Raw genomic sequence first — 25757 nt, 5'->3', positions numbered from 1 at the left:
TTATGGCTGAGGAAGATCTTTCTCTGCTCCTGAGCTTGATTGGTATTCTTCTAGTTGTGTATCTTCAGAGATGTCTACCGTAATGATGCATGAGTGGTGTTTGGTTTGTTACGGGTGGTTGGACCCTTGCTTGCGCAACAATGCCCACATGGCATGCCTTTCGTGTTTCTGTTTCTGTTTTCAAGGCCCCTTGGCTCTATTTATTGAGGCAACACCAAGCGTCGATTAAGTGGCGTCTTGACTGCCGCTTAGAGCCTAAATTGATTTTCAGGCAGACTTTTAAACCCATGAAAATCTGATTTTACCATTTTCATGGCGTCTTTATTTTATTTTCATTTTTATTTTCATTTTCTTTTTTATTTTTATTTTTATTTTCATTTTTATTTTATTTTTATTTTTATCCTTACTTTTTTTTTCCCTACTATTTCTTAGTTTTTATTTTAAAAAAAAACAAATTTCCTACTTTTTGGCCGGAGGTCCACTCGGAAGCAATCTCTTTATCCGTCGAAGAAAGACAGGGATGACTTTCTCTACTTTTTTGGGTGGTGAAATGACCTGTTTTTATTCTCGGGTAGGGGATGGATTGTCTACATTTCACCTCTCCCATACACCACTCAGGTGGTATTGAGTTTTGTTGTTGTTGTTGTTGTATTGATTTTATTTTCTCTTGAAAAGTGGCATAATATGAAGTCTCAGGGTTTAAGCGGTGTTGGGTCGTTGACGACATTACTTAGAGTATGGTGTGGTGGTTTGTAATAACCAGAAGCATCTTGTAAGTTACTACTACTATTTACAAGTTTTACAAATGGAGAGTGATATGTACACAACCTATTTTTATTATATACACAACTTTCATACTTTACAGTGTTGTACAGTACAATACTGTAAAGCATGAAGGTTTTGTACATAACAAAAATAGATTATGTACATATCATCACCCTTTACAAATTAGATAAAGGGAGAATATAGCTAGTTTAATTGTTGTTTCCAATGAATCGTAGGGTCTAAATTTAAGTGGATTTGTCTAGGTCTACATTATTTTGTAACTTATCTTTGGATCCTTTTAGTTTAAACAAGTTTGATATAAAATTTAGCCAAAAAAACATGTGTAAATAAGTAAAAACTCAAGAATGTAATAATTTAAGTAAAAAATATCACAAATACCATCAAATGCTTGGTAGAAATACAATATGACCGACGATAGCAACGATGGTTACAACGCCGGTGGCTCCGAAAAAACCCTAACGTTCGCCCAAAATTTCAATCGATTATTTGTCAACCGACTATAATTAATGAGATTAACAGAAAGCAGGGGTCCAAACCCTAGTAGATATAAATATGGACCAACGCCATAACAGCAGGTACAAATTAACTGTCAAAGATGTTAGGATTCGAAAACCGTGGAACGGCAACGTTAGATAATAGGGATAAAACCATCGTTGATGACATCGCAACACAAATGACTGGAAGGTGAAAGAGGGAAACGAGATACAGAAACCCTGAAAGGTATAAGTAGGTGGGTGGTGCAAAAAGACAACATTACCCTCTAAAAATTAGGTAATATGACATTTCAATCTGTAATGACCCGGACTTTTTCGATCAATCTATACTTATAAGATTAATATTTACATAAATTAAACCTTACCAACATGATAAGCAATCCAAATTGTTGAGATTTATGTTTTTAAAAAGAGTTTTACACAACGTTTGACCGTCTAGTTTGACCGATGATATCACGAACTATATAACATATGATAATTATACGTTTGTGTATATATATGTATATATACATATTTAACATGATCCAAGGATGTTTTAATACCTCATTTTGTATTAATAACAATAAGTTATAAGTATATTTTGAAACTACTAACTTAAGTTTTCAAAACGATAACCATACGTAACGTCATTTGACATAAATACTTATGACCTATAATGTTTATACATATATCGTATATATAATGTATTTAATCACTTTTTAAGGACTTAAATACATAAAACCATATAAGTATATTCATAAAAGATAGCTATATTTGAATCCTCATTCCGTTTTCACAAGATTTCTATACGTATATCTGGAGTATATGTACCCTTATCATACCTAGCTTCTATACGTATTTACTATTGGTATATACACATCAAATCACCACCAACCAGACCTTGTTCATGCCCTAGGTATAAGGTAATTGGAATTTGGAAGCTTATTGACTAATTACATAAGATAACAAACTAAAATCTTGTCATGAACACCTTAGTTCCACGTTTTTTATAAGCTTCATGGGCACTTCATTTTGATTCAAATTTCTACATCATTTCTTAGTTAAACACACACTCTTCCATAACCCTTAAACACCTTCAACAATTCAGCAAGTTACCATGAAGATCTAGCTCAAAAACAACCCTTAATCATCATAAGAAAAACCTTCCAAGAACACTTCAATAATCCTTTCAAGAATACAAGTTTATTTCCAACCTTTTGATCCAACTCCATTACTCTTTTGGTTCTAGGTTTTTACTCCTCTTTTACAGCAATCTTGTCCAAGTAACTTGAGGTAGTAACTTTGTTCATAACCTTATTCGATTCATATATATATAGCTATCTTATTTTATGGTATAAAATTTTAACAACAAGAACATAGTTTGAATGTTTTCAAACTTGTTTGCAAACTAAATAGATCCTTCTAACTTAACTTTTAAAATACTTCAATACCTGTAATATATCATAAATATATTCTAATTTAACAAGGTATAACTTGGTTTTTCAAAGAACACCTTAAAAACTATTTTTACGACGTCGGAGTGCAACCGGGGGCTGTTTTGGGTTGGATAATTAAAAACTATTTTGAACCTTGAATTGGAGGTTTATTTTCTGGAAAAATGATATTTCCTATGAATATGATAACACATAAAAATTTCATGATTTAACTCAAAGTATAAGTATTTTTAGAAAAATAATCATTTAATGTTGTTTACATAAGGGAAAATGATTAACTTCATAAGTTTCACCAAAGTTTGACCTATGACCTGTGATTTCGAATACAAACTAAGGTAATTACAGTTCATAGTCTTAAAGAAGAACTCGATCCAAGGAAGTGGCAAGTTGAACCAACGAAAACGGAGTTGTAACGAAGAAACTATGACCAAAACAAGATCGGATATCCAAAACTAGTTTAGCCACGAAAATAATTGGAGAAAAATTAAATGAATCACATCTTTCTAAAATAACATGATATTTTATATATATGTACTCATAATTTAATTTTATATATTTCAGGACCACCCGTAAACAATACGAGAAGATTAATCATAAGATCCCATGATTGTACGCAACACGTCATTTGACAACACCGGTACTTTATGTACGCAATACGTCATTTGACAACACCGGTACCGTGGGTCAAGATTAATCCCGACCAATACAAATACGATGGGGTTTTATTTATTTAGATGGGGGTTTTATTTATTAAACACCTAAATATGAACCATTAAAATTGAATTACTAACATCGGACTGCTAACTACGGACTAAGAAATTATTAAAACTATTAAAAGTATAATAAGTATATATATGTGACGATTGTTTAAAATGGAAATATATTGATAAACTATATATGGATAGGTTTGTGATATCAACCGGAGATGAGATGACCCGACCCAATCCATAGGGACGAATACAATAACATATGATAACATTGCGAGGTACTTGACCTCTATATGATACATTTTACAAACGTTGCATTTATTCTTAAAAGGCAAACTATCATTACATCAATATTTGACATTTTCGTCTAACATTTCATAATATCCAAATGACCTAATCTGTCATTTACTTATTTATATTCTCTATTGAACTCCAATGACTCGAATGCAACGTCTTTGTATCATGGCTTAAAAGGTCCCAAGTAGTATCCTTAACATGAGCTAATGCACAGCGGAAGACTTAATTCATACCTGAGAATAACATGCTTTAAAACGTCAACATAAAGTTGGTGAGATATATAGGTTTGATGCTAGCAGCGTTATAACAATGGAACACAAGATTTCATATATAAACATTTTTAATAAAAATATTATAAGTGGTTGAGCACTTGGTAACCATACTTAACATTTAATCACGTCGCATATTCCCTTTATTATGAAATCTTACTACACTGTACCAAGGTGTAGTCACGAAACGAAGTACTGTGCAACCGTTGAATACTGGTCGTCCAGTCCGGTTGGGGTTGTCAGGCCCGATAGATCTATCAACAGGATTCGCGTTTACAATACCGCTGTAAATATTAGTTACCAAGCTACAGGGAAGTATGCCAGTGGTACAACTCAACGTAGAATATATTTTTCAGTTACTTGTGTCCATAGCGTAAAACATAAAATACATGTATTCTCATCCCGAAATATTTAGAGTTTAAAAGTGGGACTATATACTCACTTTTGTCTTGAAGATATGTAATTTCGACTTGGTCTCCGATTGATATCACGAACCTATCCATATATAATATATCAATACCTTTTCTTTTTAAACAATCGTCACATATATATACTTATAATACTTTTAATACTTTTAATAATTCCTTAGTCCGTAGTTAGCAGTCCGATGTTAGTAATTCAATTTTAATGGTTCATATTTAGTTGTTTAATAAGCCCCCAATGAAATAAATAAAACCCCCATCGTATATGTATTGGTCGAGATTAATCTTGACCCATGGTACCGGTGTTGTCAAATGACGTGTTGCGTACATAAAGTACCGGTGTTGTCAAATGACGTGTTGCGTACAATCATGGGATCTTATGATTAATCTTCTCGTATTGTTTACGGGTGATCCTGAACCATATAAAATTAAATTATGAGTACATATGTATAAAATATCATGTTACTTTAGGAAGATGTGATTTATTTAATTTTCTCCAATTATTTTCGTGGCTAAACTAGTCTTGGATATCCGATTTTGTTTTGGTCATAATTTCTTCGTTACAACTCCGTTTTCGTTGATTCAACTTTCCACTTCCTTGGATCGAGTCCCTCTTTAAGAATATGAACTGTAAATACCTTAGTTTGTATTCGAAATCATAGGTCATAGGTCAAATTTTGGTGAAACTTATGAAGTTAATCATTTTTGTTACAAAAACATCATTTAATGACCATTTTTCTAAAAATACTTATACTATGAATTAAATCATGAAATTTTTATGTGTTAACATATTCATAAGAAATATTATTTTTCCAGAATATAAACCTCCAATTCAAAGTTCAAGATGGTTTTTAATTATCCAACCCAAAACAGCCCCCGGTTGCACTCCGACGTCATAAAAACAGTTTTTTTAAGGTATTCTTTGAAAAACCCAGTTATACCTTGTTAAATTAGCATATATTTAAGTTATATTACAGGTCTTGAAGTATTTTAAAAGTTAAGTTAGAAGGATCTATTTAGTTTGCAAACAAGTTTGAAATCATTCAAACTATGTTTTTGTTGTTAAAATTGTATACCATACAATAAGATAGCTATATATATATATGAATTGGATAAGGTTATGAACAAAGTTACTACCTCAAGTTACTTGGACAAGATTTCTGTAAAAGAGGAGTAAAAACCTAGAACCAAAAGAGTGATGAAATTGGATGAAAGATTGGAAGCAACTTAAGACATAAACTTGAATTGAAAGTTGTATTTTTGTAGTGTTTTTGTTGATCTTTTTATGGTGGTGTTTAAGGTGATTCTTGAGAGGATTTTTGCTGGAGTTCTTAGAGAGACATGAGGCTAGTAAGTGTGTGTGTTTAGCTAGAGAAATGATGTTCCAAAAATTGAAAATGGATGCATGTATTTATGGTGGTGTAAAAGGTGTATAAATTTTTAATTTTGTGAAAAGATCTTTTAATCATGTGAAATTGTCATACTAAATAACAAAAGTAGTTACCTTATACATAAGGCATGAACAAGGGCTGGTTGGTGGTGATTTGATGTGTATATACCAATAGTAAATACGTATAGAAGCTAGGTATGATACGAGTACATATACTCTAGATATACGTATAGAAATCTTGTGAAAAATGGAATGAGGATTCAAATATAGCTATCTTTTGTGAATATACTTATATTGTTTTATGTATTTAAGTCTTTAAAAGTGATTAAATACATTATATATACGATATATGTATAAACATTATAGGTCGTAAGTATTTATGTCAAATAACGTTACGTATAGTTATCGTTTTGAAAGCTTAAGTTAGTAGTTTCAAAATATACTTATAACTTATTGTTATTAATATAAAATGAGATATTTAAACATCCTTAAATCATGTTAAATATGCATATATACATATATATACACAAACGTATAATTAACATATATTGTATAGTTCGTGATATCATCGGTCAAACTAGACGGTTAAACGTTATGTAAAACTCTTTTCAAAATCATAAATCTCAACAATTTAGATTGCTTATCATGTTGGTAAGTTTTAATTTATGTAAATATTAATCTTATAAGTGTAAAACGATCGGAAAAATCCGGGTCGTTACAGTACCCACCCGTTAAAGAAATTTCGTCCCGAAATTTGGTAGAGGTTGTCATAAATAACAATAGGAATGTTTTCATGACGAATATGAGGTATTAATAGAGTTTTATCATTATTGGAAGATATGGATAAAACGATTCGGTCATGTGAAGCGCACGAGTGAAGCTATCACAAAAGAATGAAATGAGTGAATATAGAATTGTTTTAACCGATGTCAAGATTAGGATTGATTTCCAGAATTTAAGAGATTTAAAGAAAATCTTATGTAATAAGATTTGGTTCTTCGATGATTTAGAAAACAGGATCTCCTTTGATTTAATGCGATAATCTGTTTCGATTTCTTTGTCGGATATTTCATTATAAATCCACCTCCTTCCCTTTCTTACTTCCATACCTCACATCTCTTACTCTTCCTCCTCTAATTCATACCTTAAGGTATCCTTTAAAATGCTTCATCCCGTTCTGATTTTTGTTATACTTCTAACTTTCATATCTTTCATTCTTCTCTTTCATCTACCGCTAGAAGAATCTATTCACTTTTATGATTTTCTTGGAATTATAATGTTTCTAATTCTCCCGTGTCTTTACGTCGCCATACGTATTGATACACACGGTTTGTAGTTTCTGGGTGGTTATTGGGTTTGATATCTTTCCTTATATTTCGATGCTCCTGCTTCTGTTTTCCATAATTATTGTCATCCATAGTTAATACTCTCTCCTATTTGCTGTAATCTATACCCCAATTTCTATTTTGGGACTTTGTCCCTTCGTTTCTTCTTCCCGTCCTTGAGTCAAGCGATCAATAGTTCGAAATTCGTAGGTATAAAATTCGGAATGAACATAGCTAATGCTCTAAGAAAGGAATGGTAATGGCACGATTTTGATTTGTCAAATTACCAGAATATCCAGGAAAATAGAACTATCAAGATGATTTGTTCTTAATATGTTTCGGAATTGGATAGAATGTAAAAGTCGTGTAACATGGCACATGATGACGGTACTGTGAATCATCATATTCCATTAGAAACTTAACATGACTTACTGTAATATAATGAAGTTGATCAAGTTTCATTATATTATACTAGTTCATGCATCAGTTCCCAACACTGCTTCAGAACATTCCTATTTTAAACTTGAAGGATTTAGAAACTAACACAGTTTCCTTTATATTGTAACGCAGATATTACAGAGAGATAAATGATTTCAGATAAGGATAGTGGTGAAAATATCTTCAGAAATATTGAGGATATTTATAATGAAAGATATGATAATATCTTGGAATTTCTAATGTCGAAGGATGATGATGAAGATTGACCCGTAAGGGTTTAGATTCAGAAGCAAGGTGTTTGCTACAGAATCGTCATAATTCTTTATGTACAAGTTTAGTCCTTGTAACTTGTTCAGAGTCTCCTTCATGGTTTGTTCAATCCGGTTTTCAGTACCAATTTTCTATCGAGCGTTCCTAACACTTCCTTCTTTTATCATCAACATTTGGTCATTAAGACCTTCTACAACATGCTGCTTCGTCAGTATTTTCAAAGTTATCGGATCTGGGTCATTGGTTATCAAACCAAGATGGTTTAAGGAGAATTGTATTTTTAGATGATTAAACGCTGATGGTAATATGATGGAATATAAAAGGTTCTCCGGTAACGATGGCGAAAGAACAACGTATATATATATATCGAGATTGTAATAAGAGTAGTCTTACTGAGATATCGAAGTGGAGCTGTGACAAAATTAGTTAATTGAAAAGGAATCGCGTGATTGTTTTTGCTAATGGATGATAAGGAATTCGATGCGGATACGTTTTAACTATAACTTCGAGTTCAAAAATTTTTAGGTGCATAACTGTATGCATAAATCTTTATTCCGTAGACGAGGTGAGGCTGGTTGAACTTCTCGATCGAGATGTTTTCAAGAATCATGAAAAGTTGTGAATGCGAATTGTAATCGACAAGATACAAATGAGGTTTAAAATAGAATCAAGTGGCAAACTTGGAGGATTGTTTAGTTTCATATGTAATAATCATCATTTTAACTCATTTTTAATTGTCCAAAGTTAGCAGTCCAATAGTCCGATTGTCCAATGGTTCAATAAATTCATATATGAACTAAATATATAATATTCGAATTACTTAATACGTATCGTGACCCGTGTACTGGTCTCGGTGTCGATCACAACTCAAAGTATATATATATTTTGGAATCAACTCCGACCCTGTATAGCCAACTCCCACCTTCACATATAGAGTGTCTATGGTTGTTCCGAAATATATATATAGATGGATCAATATGATAAGTCGAAACCTTGTATACGTGTCCCGTTATTTAAAATGCGTAAAATAAATAAATATATATCATGACCCATTATACAACGTGTTGTCTCAGAATTAATCCGACGTGTTGTTGTACATGTGTCCCGACGGTATGTAAAGTACAGAAATTAAAATTGCAAGAATGTAAATTGCGATAAATTAAATATTAATCAGTTAGCTGGGAACAGTTAGCCGGAACAGTTAGCGTGTAATCCTATCACAATTTCAATTAATTAATTCATCTGTTTCTAACAATTTTTATTTTGCCAATGTTTCTTCATTATGCCACTTGTTGGATTCGGATAGGTAAAAATCCAAATATGAAATTTAAATGGAAATGGTTAATCTGGGGTGAACGGATACGTATATCGGTAATTGTAAGTAGGATAATAAATGATCGTTGAATCAGATTCGAAGAATGTACAGTGTAACTTGTTAATGTGAATTCTAAATATTCCTTGGGTACTACCCACCCGTTAAAATATTTTCATCATTAACAGTTTGTACGAATGAAATTTTTAATTACAATCTTTATGAAAATATATTTGCATATATATTTTCTTCGGAGGTAACTATGAATTTAATGAGTCAATAAAATATTCAACTCATTTGATTTATCGTTATTACTAGATTACATAATCTCCAAAACATTAGAGATTACATAATCGTCATGTCGAACGAAGAACGATGCGTAAAGAAGAGGTAATCGGTGTAGAATGATATGTAGAACAAAGATCATATTCGAAGTTCAGATGATGATGTTGAGGTACGTGGTGCTGATGTGATTGTTGGTGGTGGTAATGATACGATTGGTGTTGATGCTGATGATGTCGTTGACGTCGATGATGCTACTGGTACTGAAGATTGCGAGGTTGATGTTGTTAACGGTACTGGTTATGCTGCTGGTGCTGCTGCTGGTGTTTGTAACCTTCGCACCGTGTTCTTCAAAGCCGTCACACGAGCGCGAAGTTCGTTAATTTCTGCTAGTACACCAGGATGATTGGCGGTTGGAGTGAGCGAATGAACAAGATCCGAAATATGGGATAGGATATAATCGTGACGAGATACTCGAGAAATGAGAGAGAAAATGGTTTCTCGAACAGGTTCGCCGGTAAGTGCTTCAGGTTCGTCGCCAATGGGGCAATTCGGTGGGTGAAAGGGATCACCTTCTTCTTGTCTCCAATAATTTAGTATACTACGAACCCATCCCCAATTCATCCAGAATAGATGATGAGAAATTGGTTGATCCATTCCAGTGACGCTGCCTTCGGAGCCCGAATGGAAATCCATATCAGCGTAGCTGTCGGAGTCGGAGGAATTCGAACTGGACGCGGAGTTCATCTTGTACAGTCGGGGAAATGAATTTTTAGTTTGGAATAGATTATAGGAGTTGGGTTTGGTATTCTTCAATACATAATTTACATATGTATTTATAATACTCAAAATCCCGTGAATTACGGAGAATCTTTGAAATTCGTCAGGCAATGTTTATAGCAACAGATACGCTAGGATACGAATTTTGTCTATACACTATCGATGCACCAAATGCAGTAAGACGTGTCTAGACTTAAGAATACTAAGCAGGCAATTCTTAAGGATGATAAGCAGATGATTTTCGACTAGATATGATAAGCAAAACTTTTGACATGTAGACACGGTCAAAGTCCAGACTCACTAATGCATCCTAACAACTACCAGTTAGACACACTAATGCAAGGCCTGGTTCGCTAAGACCAACGCTCTGATACCACATGAGATGACCCGACCCAATCCATAGGGACGAATACAATAACATATGATAACATTGCGAGGTACTTGACCTCTATATGATACATTTTACAAACGTTGCATTTATTCTTAAAAGGCAAACTATCATTACATCAATATTTGACATTTTCGTCTAACATTTCATAATATCCAAATGACCTAATCTGTCATTTACTTATTTATATTCTCTATTGAACTCCAATGACTCGAATGCAACGTCTTTGTATCATGGCTTAAAAGGTCCCAAGTAGTATCCTTAACATGAGCTAATGCACAGCGGAAGACTTAATTCATACCTGAGAATAACATGCTTTAAAACGTCAACATAAAGTTGGTGAGATATATAGGTTTGATGCTAGCAGCGTTATAACAATGGAACACAAGATTTCATATATAAACATTTTTAATAAAAATATTATAAGTGGTTGAGCACTTGGTAACCATACTTAACATTTAATCACGTCGCATATTCCCTTTATTATGAAATCTTACTACACTGTACCAAGGTGTAGTCACGAAACGAAGTACTGTGCAACCGTTGAATACTGGTCGTCCAGTCCGGTTGGGGTTGTCAGGCCCGATAGATCTATCAACAGGATTCGCGTTTACAATACCGCTGTAAATATTAGTTACCAAGCTACAGGGAAGTATGCCAGTGGTACAACTCAACGTAGAATATATTTTTCAGTTACTTGTGTCCATAGCGTAAAACATAAAATACATGTATTCTCATCCCGAAATATTTAGAGTTTAAAAGTGGGACTATATACTCACTTTTGTCTTGAAGATATGTAATTTCGACTTGGTCTCCGATTGATATCACGAACCTATCCATATATAATATATCAATACCTTTTCTTTTTAAACAATCGTCACATATATATACTTATAATACTTTTAATACTTTTAATAATTCCTTAGTCCGTAGTTAGCAGTCCGATGTTAGTAATTCAATTTTAATGGTTCATATTTAGTTGTTTAATAAGCCCCCAATGAAATAAATAAAACCCCCATCGTATATGTATTGGTCGAGATTAATCTTGACCCATGGTACCGGTGTTGTCAAATGACGTGTTGCGTACATAAAGTACCGGTGTTGTCAAATGACGTGTTGCGTACAATCATGGGATCTTATGATTAATCTTCTCGTATTGTTTACGGGTGATCCTGAACCATATAAAATTAAATTATGAGTACATATGTATAAAATATCATGTTACTTTAGGAAGATGTGATTTATTTAATTTTCTCCAATTATTTTCGTGGCTAAACTAGTCTTGGATATCCGATTTTGTTTTGGTCATAATTTCTTCGTTACAACTCCGTTTTCGTTGATTCAACTTTCCACTTCCTTGGATCGAGTCCCTCTTTAAGAATATGAACTGTAAATACCTTAGTTTGTATTCGAAATCATAGGTCATAGGTCAAATTTTGGTGAAACTTATGAAGTTAATCATTTTTGTTACAAAAACATCATTTAATGACCATTTTTCTAAAAATACTTATACTATGAATTAAATCATGAAATTTTTATGTGTTAACATATTCATAAGAAATATTATTTTTCCAGAATATAAACCTCCAATTCAAAGTTCAAGATGGTTTTTAATTATCCAACCCAAAACAGCCCCCGGTTGCACTCCGACGTCATAAAAACAGTTTTTTTAAGGTATTCTTTGAAAAACCCAGTTATACCTTGTTAAATTAGCATATATTTAAGTTATATTACAGGTCTTGAAGTATTTTAAAAGTTAAGTTAGAAGGATCTATTTAGTTTGCAAACAAGTTTGAAATCATTCAAACTATGTTTTTGTTGTTAAAATTGTATACCATACAATAAGATAGCTATATATATATATGAATTGGATAAGGTTATGAACAAAGTTACTACCTCAAGTTACTTGGACAAGATTTCTGTAAAAGAGGAGTAAAAACCTAGAACCAAAAGAGTGATGAAATTGGATGAAAGATTGGAAGCAACTTAAGACATAAACTTGAATTGAAAGTTGTATTTTTGTAGTGTTTTTGTTGATCTTTTTATGGTGGTGTTTAAGGTGATTCTTGAGAGGATTTTTGCTGGAGTTCTTAGAGAGACATGAGGCTAGTAAGTGTGTGTGTTTAGCTAGAGAAATGATGTTCCAAAAATTGAAAATGGATGCATGTATTTATGGTGGTGTAAAAGGTGTATAAATTTTTAATTTTGTGAAAAGATCTTTTAATCATGTGAAATTGTCATACTAAATAACAAAAGTAGTTACCTTATACATAAGGCATGAACAAGGGCTGGTTGGTGGTGATTTGATGTGTATATACCAATAGTAAATACGTATAGAAGCTAGGTATGATACGAGTACATATACTCTAGATATACGTATAGAAATCTTGTGAAAAATGGAATGAGGATTCAAATATAGCTATCTTTTGTGAATATACTTATATTGTTTTATGTATTTAAGTCTTTAAAAGTGATTAAATACATTATATATACGATATATGTATAAACATTATAGGTCGTAAGTATTTATGTCAAATAACGTTACGTATAGTTATCGTTTTGAAAGCTTAAGTTAGTAGTTTCAAAATATACTTATAACTTATTGTTATTAATATAAAATGAGATATTTAAACATCCTTAAATCATGTTAAATATGCATATATACATATATATACACAAACGTATAATTAACATATATTGTATAGTTCGTGATATCATCGGTCAAACTAGACGGTTAAACGTTATGTAAAACTCTTTTCAAAATCATAAATCTCAACAATTTAGATTGCTTATCATGTTGGTAAGTTTTAATTTATGTAAATATTAATCTTATAAGTGTAAAACGATCGGAAAAATCCGGGTCGTTACAGGAGACCAAGTCAAAATATATATATCTTCAAGGCAAAAGTGAGTATATAGTCCCACTTTTAAACTCTAAGTATTTCGGGATGAGAATACATGTATTTTATGTTTTACGTTATGGACACAAGTAACTGAAAAATATATTCTACGTTGAGTTGTACCACTGGCATACTTCCCTGTAGCTTGGTAACTACTATTTACAGCGGTATTGTAAACGCGAATCCTGTTGATAGATCTATCGGGCCTGACAACCCCAACCGGACTGGACGACCAGTATTCAACGGTTGCACAGTACTTCGTTTCGTGACTACACTTGGTACTGTGTAGTAAGATTTCATAATAAAGGGAATATGCGACGTGATTAAATGTTAAGTATGGTTACCAAGTGCTCAACCACTTAGAATATTTTTATTAAAATGTTTACATATGAAATCTTGTGGTCTATATTTATATCGCTGCCGGCATTAAACCTATATCTCACCAACTTTATGTTGACGTTTTAAATATGTCTATTCTCAGGTGATAACTAAAAGCTTCCGCTGCAACATGTTGAATTTAAGCAAGATCTTGAGTATGCATATTTGTGTCAAAAATAAAACTGCATATCCGAGGAATTGTAATGTAAAATATGCTAGAAATCGTATTGTTATCATCACATGTAAAGTTTGTAAGTCTAAGATTATCGCTAAAAGATAATCATCTTTATATTGTCTAAAGCTTGTATTAACATAAGAGTTATGGTTTGTAATGTAAAATAAATGCAGTTGTTCTTTTAAAAATGTCGCATATAGAGGTCAATACCTCGCAATGAAATCATACGTTATCTAACTCGTTCTTATGGTTAAGGACGGGTCATGACATGTGGTATCAGAGCGGTGGTCTTAGCGAACCAGGTTTGCATTAGTGTGTCTAACCGATAAGTCGTTAGGATACATTAGTAAGTCTGGACTTTGACCGGGTCTGATTTAAAAACCATTGCTTATCATTGTTGGTTAAAATTTATATGTAAATATTATGTAGTACTAATGGGTTAGTTGTTGTGTGATAGATGTCGGGCTCAAAACTTGTTATCACATTCAGCGACTCCGAACCAGAATCTTCAGATGGTGTTCCAGTCATTAACCTATCCGATGACGAAAATGATATCTTTGGGGAAGACTCACAAATTCCGGATGAACCAACTATAGGGAACCCGGAAAGTGAACCCGAGGAGGAAAGTGAACCCGAGGAGGAAAGTGAACCCGAGGAGGAAAGTGAACCCGAGGAGGAAAGTAAACCCGAGGAAGAAATACAGGAAATTACGAAAGACAAGTTCGAACTAGGAAAGAAACGAAAGGCTAATGAATTAGAAAATTCAAATCCCGAGTTTAGTAAGGATGATGTGGCACCAACTCCACTAGACACTACCACCCCTATTCCCGCTATTCCTATTCGTTCTATCCCGGCATCCAGTTCTTCAGTCCCACAGCCAAAATATAGGCAGACAGCTAGGATAAGCGTTAGGCGATTCATTGAACCTAAACGTCCTAGAAAATAGACCAAACGATGCGCTGCCGTATTAAACCATGGGATCATATAATGTTTTGTATAATATTATTAGTGTGGTTTGCTTAATGTTCGATGTAAGATAAGCATATGTAAAATAGTGAAGTATGAAATGCAATAATTTTCCATGGTTAAGTATTATTTAGATTGTAGTAATTGGTTCTGTACTAAGCTATTAAGTATGAACATTAACGGGTAGGTACTACCCTAGATATAATTATAAAACGCTAATAAGAAGAAAAGGCTTTTATAATAATACCTGGTTCATATTATTAACAAGCTATAATGTACTATAAATACACACTACATCTATAATATTCCATGTGAATAATTATTTTCTTTCATTAGGAAATGGCGCGATTGAATCGAATGACGGAACAAGAAATTGAGGAATTCATCAACCAGCGAGTGAACGACAGAATGTTATGGGTCGAAGCTGCAAGAGCTGCTGCAGTTAACCCAAATCCTCGTGTAGGATGTACCTACAAGACTTTTCAAGCTTGCAAGCCCTCATCATTCAGTGAAATGGAAGGACCGATCGGTTTAACCCGGTGGATAGAAAAGATGGAGACTGTGTTTAAAATCAGTGGTTGTGTTGAAAAGGACATGACCAAGTATGCATCGTGCACTTTACAAGATAGTGCACTCACGTGGTGGAAAAATTATGTGAAGGCTGTAGGAGGAGATGTAGCTTATGATACCCCATGGGAAGAATTCAAAATAATGTTAATCAACGAGTATTGTCCAAGGAACGAGGTTAGGAAGTTGGAAGATGAATTACGAAGCCTGAAGGTTGTTGGTACTGAAATCACCAACTACAATCAGCGATTCATGGAATTAGTTTTGCTATGTCCTGAATTGGTTCCAACCGAAGAACGGAAGATTGAAATGTACAAAGATGGTTTGCCCAAAAAGGTCAAGGCAAATGTTACAGCATCGAAACCTAAGACAATTCATGAAGCTATAACCATGGCAAACGAGTTAATGGATCAGGTCATCATGGATAAGAAAGTATCCAATACTGATGTGAAGGTATCAGGTAACAAAAGAAAGTGGAATGGAAATTATGATCGAGGTAACCAACAACAATCTTTTAAGAAACAAGAAATCACGCAAGGTGCGGGTAGTGGTTTAAGCTTTGGTTACAAAGGACAAAATCCTTTATGTAACCGATGCCACAAACATCACTCTGGCTACTGTAATGTGGTATGCAACAAATGTAATCGAAAGGGTCATCTTGCTGAAGATTGTAGGGCTCTCGTTACAAATACAAATGGTACCAAGACTCCTGCCACCAATGCAAATAGAACTGCTTTGGCTACCATTACTTGTTATGGGTGTGGAAAACAAGGTCACTATAAGAGCCAGTGTCCGAATCCAGCGAAGAATAATGGATCTACACGTGGAAGAGCATTTGTTATTAATGCTAGAGAGGCGTGTGAAGACCTGGAGCTTGTTACGGGTACGTTTACCATTAATAACTTATCCGCATCTATTATATTTAATACTGGTGCCGATAGAAGTTACGTGAGTAGAGGCTTTTACGCTAAATTGAATTGTTCATCATTACCTCTAGATGCTAAGTACATGATTGAGTTAGCTAATGGTAAACTAATTAAAGCCGATAAAATTTGTCGTGATTGTAAAATAAATTTAGCCAGAGAAATGTTTAAAATTGACTTGATACCCGTAGAATTAGGAAGTTTTGATGTAATAGTCGGCATGGACTGGATGTCCAAAGTAGGAGCTGAAGTTGTGTGTGCCAAGAAGGCAATTCGCATTCCTTGTAAGGATAAAATGCCGGTGATGATTTATGGAGAGAAGGGTAACTCAAAGCTAAAACTCATTAGCTGTTTGAAAGCCAAGAAGTGTTTAGAAAAGGGATGTTATGCTATTCTAGCACATGTTAATAAAGTCGAAAAGAAAGAAAAAGAGAAGTGCATCAACGACGTGCCTGTGGCAAGAGATTTTCCTGAAGTTTTTCCGGAAGAGTTGTCGGGATTACCTCCATTTAGATCTGTAGAATTTCAAATAGATTTAGTACCAGGAGCTGCACCAGTTGCCCGTGCTCCATATAGACTTGCACCGTCCGAGTTAAAAGAACTTCAGAGTCAGTTAAAAGAATTACTGGATCGTGGATTCATACGACCAAGTACTTCACCATGGGGAGCTCCAATTCTATTTGTTAAAAAGAAAGATGGATCTTTTAGGATGTGTATAGATTATCGTGAATTAAATAAGTTAACTATCAAAAATCGGTATCCACTACCGAGAATTGACGACTTATTTGATCAACTCCAAGGATCATGTGTGTACTCGAAAATTGACCTAAGATCGGGCTATCATCAATTACGCGTCAAAGAAGAAGATATACCGAAAACTGCTTTTCGGACACGTTACGGTCATTACGAATTTTTGGTCATGCCGTTTGGATTGACGAATGCACCAGCTGTATTCATGGACCTCATGAATCGAGTTTGTAGTCCATATTTAGATAAGTTTGTTATTGTTTTCATTGATGACATTCTTATCTATTCCAAGAGTGAGCAAGAGCATGAGCAGCATTTAAGGTTAATATTAGAGTTGTTGAGAAAAGAACAGCTATACGCTAAATTTTCTAAGTGTGCTTTCTGGTTGAAAGAAGTGCAATTTCTTGGTCACGTTGTTAGTAGCAAAGGAATTCAGGTTGATCCAGCTAAAATTGAGGCCATTGAAAAATGGGAGACTCCTAAAACACCAATGCAGATACGCCAATTTTTGGGTTTAGCCGGTTATTATAGAAGGTTTATTCAAGATTTTTCCCGAATAGCTAAGCCGTTGACAGCATTAACGCAAAAAGGGAAGAAATACGAATGGACCTCGGAGCAGGAGAACGCATTTCAATTACTGAAGAAGAAGTTAACTACGGCGCCTATTTTATCGTTACCTGAAGGGAACGATGATTTTGAAATATATTGTGACGCTTCGTGACAAGGTTTTGGTTGTGTTCTTATGCAACGAAAGAAAGTTATTGCATACGCATCCCGACAATTGAAGATTCACGAGCGGAATTATACGACGCATGATCTAGAACTGGGAGCAGTCGTGTTTGCATTGAAGATATGGAGACACTACTTGTATGGGGTTAAATGCACTGTGTTTACTGATCATAAAAGCCTTCAACATATTTTTGATCAGAAACAGCTGAACATGAGGCAACGTAGGTGGGTCGAGTTAATAAACGACTATGATTGTGAAATTCGTTATCATCCCGGGAAAGCGAATGTGGTGGCTGACGCACTAAGCAGAAAGGAACGAGAACCAATTCGAGTACGAGCGATGAACATAAAAATTCGCATGAATCTCAACTCACAAATCAAAGAAGTTCAACGAGAAGCACTTACTAAAGAAAATATAGGAAATGAAATAATGAAGAAGTATGAGAAGCAACTCGTTATACGGGAAGATGGAATTCGATATTTTGCAAATCGTATTTGGGTACCGAAGTTGGGTGGATTAAGGAAGTTGATATTGAACGAGGCACATAAGACAAGATACTCGATACATCCTGGAGTTGGAAAGATGTACCAAGATCTTAAGACACATTATTGGTGGCCTAATTTAAAGACAGACGTTGCAACATATGTTGGGGAGTGTTTAACTTGTTCCAAAGTCAAAGCAGAACACCAAAAGCCGTCAGGGTTACTTCAACAACCAGAAATCCCAGAATGGAAATGGGATGGTATTACCATGGATTTCATTACGAAGTTACCAAAGACTGCCTGGGGATACGACACCATTTGGGTAATTGTTGACCGTCTTACCAAATCTGCACATTTCTTGCCTATAAAGGAAACGGATAGAATGCAGAAATTATTATGATTATATATAAAGGAAATAGTTTCAAGGCATGGAATACCTATTTCCATTATATCTGATCGTGATAGTAGATTTACCTCAAAGTTCTGGTAATCACTACAGGAGGCACTAGGAACTCGTTTGGATATGAGTACCGCATATCATCCGTAAACCGACGGGCAGAGTGAAAGAACAATTCAGACTCTTGAAGACATGCTCAGGGCATGTGTGATCGATTTTGGAAACGGATGGGATAAATATCTACCATTAGCAGAATTCTCGTATAATAATAGTTATCATGCGAGCATTAAAGCTGCGCCATTCGAAGCATTGTATGAAAGGAAGTATAGATCTCCTATTTGTTGGAATGAAGTAGGAGATCGACAATTAACTGGTCCCGAGATCATACACGAAACGACTGAGAAGATAGTACAAATCAAGGAGAGATTGAAAACAGCCCGTAGTCGCCAAAAGAGCTACGCCGATGTCCGAAGGAAACCATTAGAGTTTCAGATCGGTGACATGGTTATGCTAAAGGTGTCACCTTGGAAAGGTGTAATACGTTTCGGTAAAAGGGGTAAACTGAACCCAAGATATGTAGGCCCGTTCAAGATTATCGAACGCATTGGACCGGTAGCTTATCGACTCGAGTTACCACAACAACTCGCTGGAGTACATAATACATTTCACATCTCAAACCTTAAGAAGTGTCTTGCAAAGGAAGATCTCACCATTCCTCTTGAAGAAATCCATGTCGACGAGAAACTACAATTCATCGAAGAACCAATCGAAATCATGGATCGTGAAGTTAAACGGCTCAAGCAGAGCAACATACCGATTGTTAAGGTTCGTTGGAATGCTCAAAGAGGTCCTGAGTTTACTTGGGAACGAGAGGATCAGATGAAACAAAAGTATCCACACTTGTTTCTCGATGACGCAAAATAGGTACAATTTTAAAATTTCGGGACGAAATTTATTTAACGGGTAGGTACTGTAATGACCCGGACTTTTTCGATCAATCTATACTTATAAGATTAATATTTACATAAATTAAACCTTACCAACATGATAAGCAATCCAAATTGTTGAGATTTATGTTTTTAAAAAGAGTTTTACACAACGTTTGACCGTCTAGTTTGACCGATGATATCACGAACTATATAACATATGATAATTATACGTTTGTGTATATATATGTATATATACATATTTAACATGATCCAAGGATGTTTTAATACCTCATTTTGTATTAATAACAATAAGTTATAAGTATATTTTGAAACTACTAACTTAAGATTTCAAAACGATAACCATACGTAACGTCATTTGACATAAATACTTATGACCTATAATGTTTATACATATATCGTATATATAATGTATTTAATCACTTTTTAAGGACTTAAATACATAAAACCATATAAGTATATTCACAAAAGATAGCTATATTTGAATCCTCATTCCGTTTTCACAAGATTTCTATACGTATATCTGGAGTATATGTACCCGTATCATACCTAGCTTCTATACGTATTTACTATTGGTATATACACATTAAATCACCACCAAACAGCCCTTGTTCATGCCCTAGGTATAAGGTAATTGGAATTTGGAAGCTTATTGACTAATTTCATAAGATAACAAACTAAAATCTTGTCATGAACACCTTAGTTCCACGTTTTTTATAAGCTTCATGGGCACTTCATTTTGATTCAAATTTCTACATCATTTCTTAGTTAAACACACACTCTTCCATAACCCTTAAACACCTTCAACAATTCAGCAAGTTACCATGAAGATCTAGCTCAAAAACAACCCTTAATCATCATAAGAAAAACCTTCCAAGAACACTTCAATAATCCTTTCAAGAATACAAGTTTATTTCCAACCTTTTGATCCAACTCCATTACTCTTTTGGTTCTAGGTTTTTACTCCTCTTTTACAGCAATCTTGTCCAAGTAACTTGAGGTAGTAACTTTGTTCATAACCTTATTCGATTCATATATATATAGCTATCTTATTTTATGGTATAAAATTTTAACAACAAGAACATAGTTTGAATGTTTTCAAACTTGTTTGCAAACTAAATAGATCCTTCTAACTTAACTTTTAAAATACTTCAATACCTGTAATATATCATAAATATATTCTAATTTAACAAGGTATAACTTGGTTTTTCAAAGAACACCTTAAAAACTGTTTTTACGACGTCAGAGTGCAACCGGGGGCTGTTTTGGGTTGGATAATTAAAAACTATTTTGAACCTTGAATTGGAGGTTTATTTTCTGGAAAAATGATATTTCCTATGAATATGATAACACATAAAAATTTCATGATTTAACTCAAAGTATAAGTATTTTTAGAAAAATAATCATTTAATGTTGTTTACATAAGGGAAAATGATTAACTTCATAAGTTTCACCAAAGTTTGACCTATGACCTGTGATTTCGAATACAAACTAAGGTAATTACAGTTCATAGTCTTAAAGAAGAACTCAATCCAAGGAAGTGGCAAGTTGAACCAACGAAAACGGAGTTGTAACGAAGAAACTATGACCAAAACAAGATCGGATATCCAAAACTAGTTTAGCCACGAAAATAATTGGAGAAAAATTAAATGAATCACATCTTTCTAAAATAACATGATATTTTATATATATGTACTCATAATTTAATTTTATATATTTCAGGACCACCCGTAAACAATACGAGAAGATTAATCATAAGATCCCATGATTGTACGCAACACGTCATTTGACAACACCGGTACTTTATGTACGCAACACGTCATTTGACAACACCGGTACCGTGGGTCAAGATTAATCCCGACCAATACAAATACGATGGGGTTTTATTTATTTAGATGGGGGTTTTATTTATTAAACACCTAAATATGAACCATTAAAATTGAATTACTAACATCGGACTGCTAACTACGGACTAAGAAATTATTAAAACTATTAAAAGTATAATAAGTATATATATGTGACGATTGTTTAAAATGGAAATATATTGATAAACTATATATGGATAGGTTCGTGATATCAACCGGAGACCAAGTCAAAATATATATATCTTCAAGGCAAAAGTGAGTATATAGTCCCACTTTTAAACTCTAAGTATTTCGGGATGAGAATACATGTATTTTATGTTTTACGTTATGGACACAAGTAACTGAAAAATATATTCTACGTTGAGTTGTACCACTGGCATACTTCCCTGTAGCTTGGTAACTACTATTTACAGCGGTATTGTAAACGCGAATCCTGTTGATAGATCTATCGGGCCTGACAACCCCAACCGGACTGGACGACCAGTATTCAACGGTTGCACAGTACTTCGTTTCGTGACTACACTTGGTACGGTGTAGTAAGATTTCATAATAAAGGGAATATGCGACGTGATTAAATGTTAAGTATGGTTACCAAGTGCTCAACCACTTAGAATATTTTTATTAAAATGTTTACATATGAAATCTTGTGGTCTATATTTATATCGCTGCCGGCATTAAACCTATATCTCACCAACTTTATGTTGACGTTTTAAATATGTCTATTCTCAGGTGATAACTAAAAGCTTCCGCTGCAACATGTTGAATTTAAGCAAGATCTTGAGTATGCATATTTGTGTTAAAAATAAAACTGCATATCCGAGGAATTGTAATGTAAAATATGCTAGAAATCGTATTATTATCATCACATGTAAAGTTTGTAAGTCTAAGATTATCGCTAAACGATAATCATCTTTATATTGTCTAAAGCTTGTATTAACATAAGAGTTATGGTTTGTAATGTAAAATAAATGCAGTTGTTCTTTTAAAAATGTCGCATATAGAGGTCAATACCTCGCAATGAAATCATACGTTATCTAACTCGTTCTTATGGTTAAGGACGGGTCATGACACAATCCAAAGGGAACACTAACTCCCTCAGCATCAGCAGGCAATTTCTCAAATAATATTTTATAATTATCTTTTTTCGCCAAATAAAAAAGGAACGATATCATTTGTAGATATCTTGTAGTTCTTGTATGACAATAAGAGTGCTCCCAATAGTCATGTCTTCCCCCGCGTCCACACCACCGCCCACATGGGCGTTGGCAAGCCGCTGAGGGCTCCGCTTAGTCTTCCGCCCATATCGTCACCCTCTTCTTTGTCAACATGTGAAATGTTACTGGACAGAATCCATGGATATATAGACTTGTACATGTTGCTACAATATTTGTACTACACAATAATTAATTAAGATAGTGAGAGGACCCGTTCATATACATTATAAATGATTCACAATAGTTGATTTCATCGCGAGGTATTTGACCTCTATATGATACATTTTACAAACATTGCATTAGTTTTTAAAAGATAAACTTTCTTTACATAAAAAATTGACAGACATGCATACCCTTTCTTAATATCCACTATCCAAACTATAATTGAATTAATAATAATCTTGAGGAACTCAATAACTTGAATGCAACGTCTTTCGAAATGTATGCCATGAAAGAATCCAAGTAATGTCTTTAAAATGAGCTAATGCACAGCGGAAGATTTCTTTAAATACCTGAGAATAAACATGCTTTAAAGTGTCAACCAAAAGGTTAGTGAGTTCATTAGTTTATCATAATCATTCATTTTTATCATTTTAATAGACCACAAGAATTTCATTTCCAGTTCTCATAAATATATGTCCCATGCATAGAGACAAAAATCATTCATATGGTGAACACCTGGTAACCGACATTAACAAGATGCATATAAGAATATCCCCATCATTCCAGGACATCCATCGGACATGATATAAAACTCGAAGTACTAAAGCATCCGGTACTTTGGATGGGGTTTGTTAGGCCCAATAGATCTATCTTTAGGATTCGCGTCAATTAGGCGTGCACTAATTCTCAAAATTAGTGATGTTCCCTAATTCTTAGGCTACCAAGCAAAAAGGGGCATATTCGGCTTCGATCATTCACCCATATAATGTAGTTTCAATTACTTGTGTCTATTTCGTAAAACATTTATAAAAATTGCGCATGTATTCTCAGCCCAAAAATATAAAGGGTAAAAAGGCAAATGAAACTCACTTATTGTATTTCGTAGTAAAAATACATATAACGTCATTGAACAAGTGCAAGGTTGGCCTCGGATTCACGAACCTAAATTAATTATATATATTTATATGTTGGTCAATATTTGTCTAACAATTAGGTCAGATCATAGTGTACCACAATCCCAATGCTCGAGACTATTATGCAAAAGTTAACAAAAGTCAATTTGACTCAAAATGATTTCCAAAATTTATACATGATTATAATATATTTTAAATATCGTCATTTTATATTTTTAAATATTTTTAAAAGATTTATTAGAGTAATTAATATAATTCATTTATTAATAAATAAAATTTTATATTAAAATTTATAATAAAATATACTTTTATATCTATTAAGTAATAAAATTTATAGAGTTCATTTAATATCATAAAGATAATATGATATGTATTATTAAAGAAATTTATTACACGTAGTAAAATATGTTTGTATCACATATTTATTTGATAAAATAATATCTATAATAATAGTAAGTAAAAGTTGTATTATTTTGTAATAATAATCATAAAAATATCAATATTTATAATTACTAAGATGACATTATGATAAAACGATAATTCTAATTATGATAACTTTAATATTTAAGATACTTTTTAATATTATTTTTAAAATAATAATTCTATTTAAAATGATAATAATAATGATATTTTATAGTAACAATGACATTTCTATTAAAATGATAATATTTGTTAAAATGATAGTTTTAATACTAACGATACTTTTAATAATAATAGTAATAAAAAATAATAAGAACGATAATTTTATCTAAATTAATATCTTATAATATTTTAATTTCATCATGATACTCTTACTCATTATTTCCTAATTGTTTCGTTTAATAGTTTTTAATCGTCTTTTATATCGTGTGCATAATAATGATAATAATAGTAATCAAAATAATTAGGTGTTACTAATATTAGTTTGAATTACAATAATACTAATAATGATAATTACTATGATATTGTTAACGATAATACTAATAATTATTTTAATGATAATATAATAATAATAATAATAACAATAACAATAACCATTTTTAAATAATGATATATATATATATATATATATATATATATATATATATATATTAATAATGATGATAATAATAATAATAATAATAATAATAATAATAATAATAATAATAATAATAATAATAATTAGATAATAATAATAATAATAATACTAATTATAACTTTAACGATAATAACGATAGTAATAATAGTAACAATTTTTAATGATAAATCCTTTTATTGATAAAGGTAATAATAATAATAATAATAATAATAATAATAATAATAATAATAATAATAATAATAATAATAATAATAATAATAATAATAATAATAATAATAATAATAATAATAATAATAATAAGATAAAACTAGAACGACGATAATAATAATCATTTTTACAAAAATTCGATTGACTATAACTTCAAATCCGTTCATTGAAACCATTCGATATCTAAAGGAAAAGTTCTTAATTTTTCGGTAGCTTTCCAACGACATGCATATATTATACCCCATCTCAACCGCATATATAACTAATTCAGGATTCAACATAACCTAACTAAAGGCAATATCAAAAGTACAAACATGCATAATCATATATACTCGAGCACTAGTCAGGGATACACTGTTAGTATGTAAAAGTTAAATTATGAGTACTCACGTATCAATATTGAGATTCAATATTGTAGGAAAGGTACGTAGACGCAACGGAGATGATAAACACTATATTGACCGCACGAGCATACCCATGAACCATACCCATCACCTCCATAGCTATAACCCATAATTCCCTTAGCCCTATCC

The sequence above is a fragment of the Rutidosis leptorrhynchoides genome, chromosome 2 (assembly GCF_046630445.1).
Source record: "Rutidosis leptorrhynchoides isolate AG116_Rl617_1_P2 chromosome 2, CSIRO_AGI_Rlap_v1, whole genome shotgun sequence".
NCBI classification, from domain to species: domain Eukaryota; kingdom Viridiplantae; phylum Streptophyta; class Magnoliopsida; order Asterales; family Asteraceae; genus Rutidosis; species Rutidosis leptorrhynchoides.
This window is presented reverse-complemented; position numbering follows the sequence as displayed.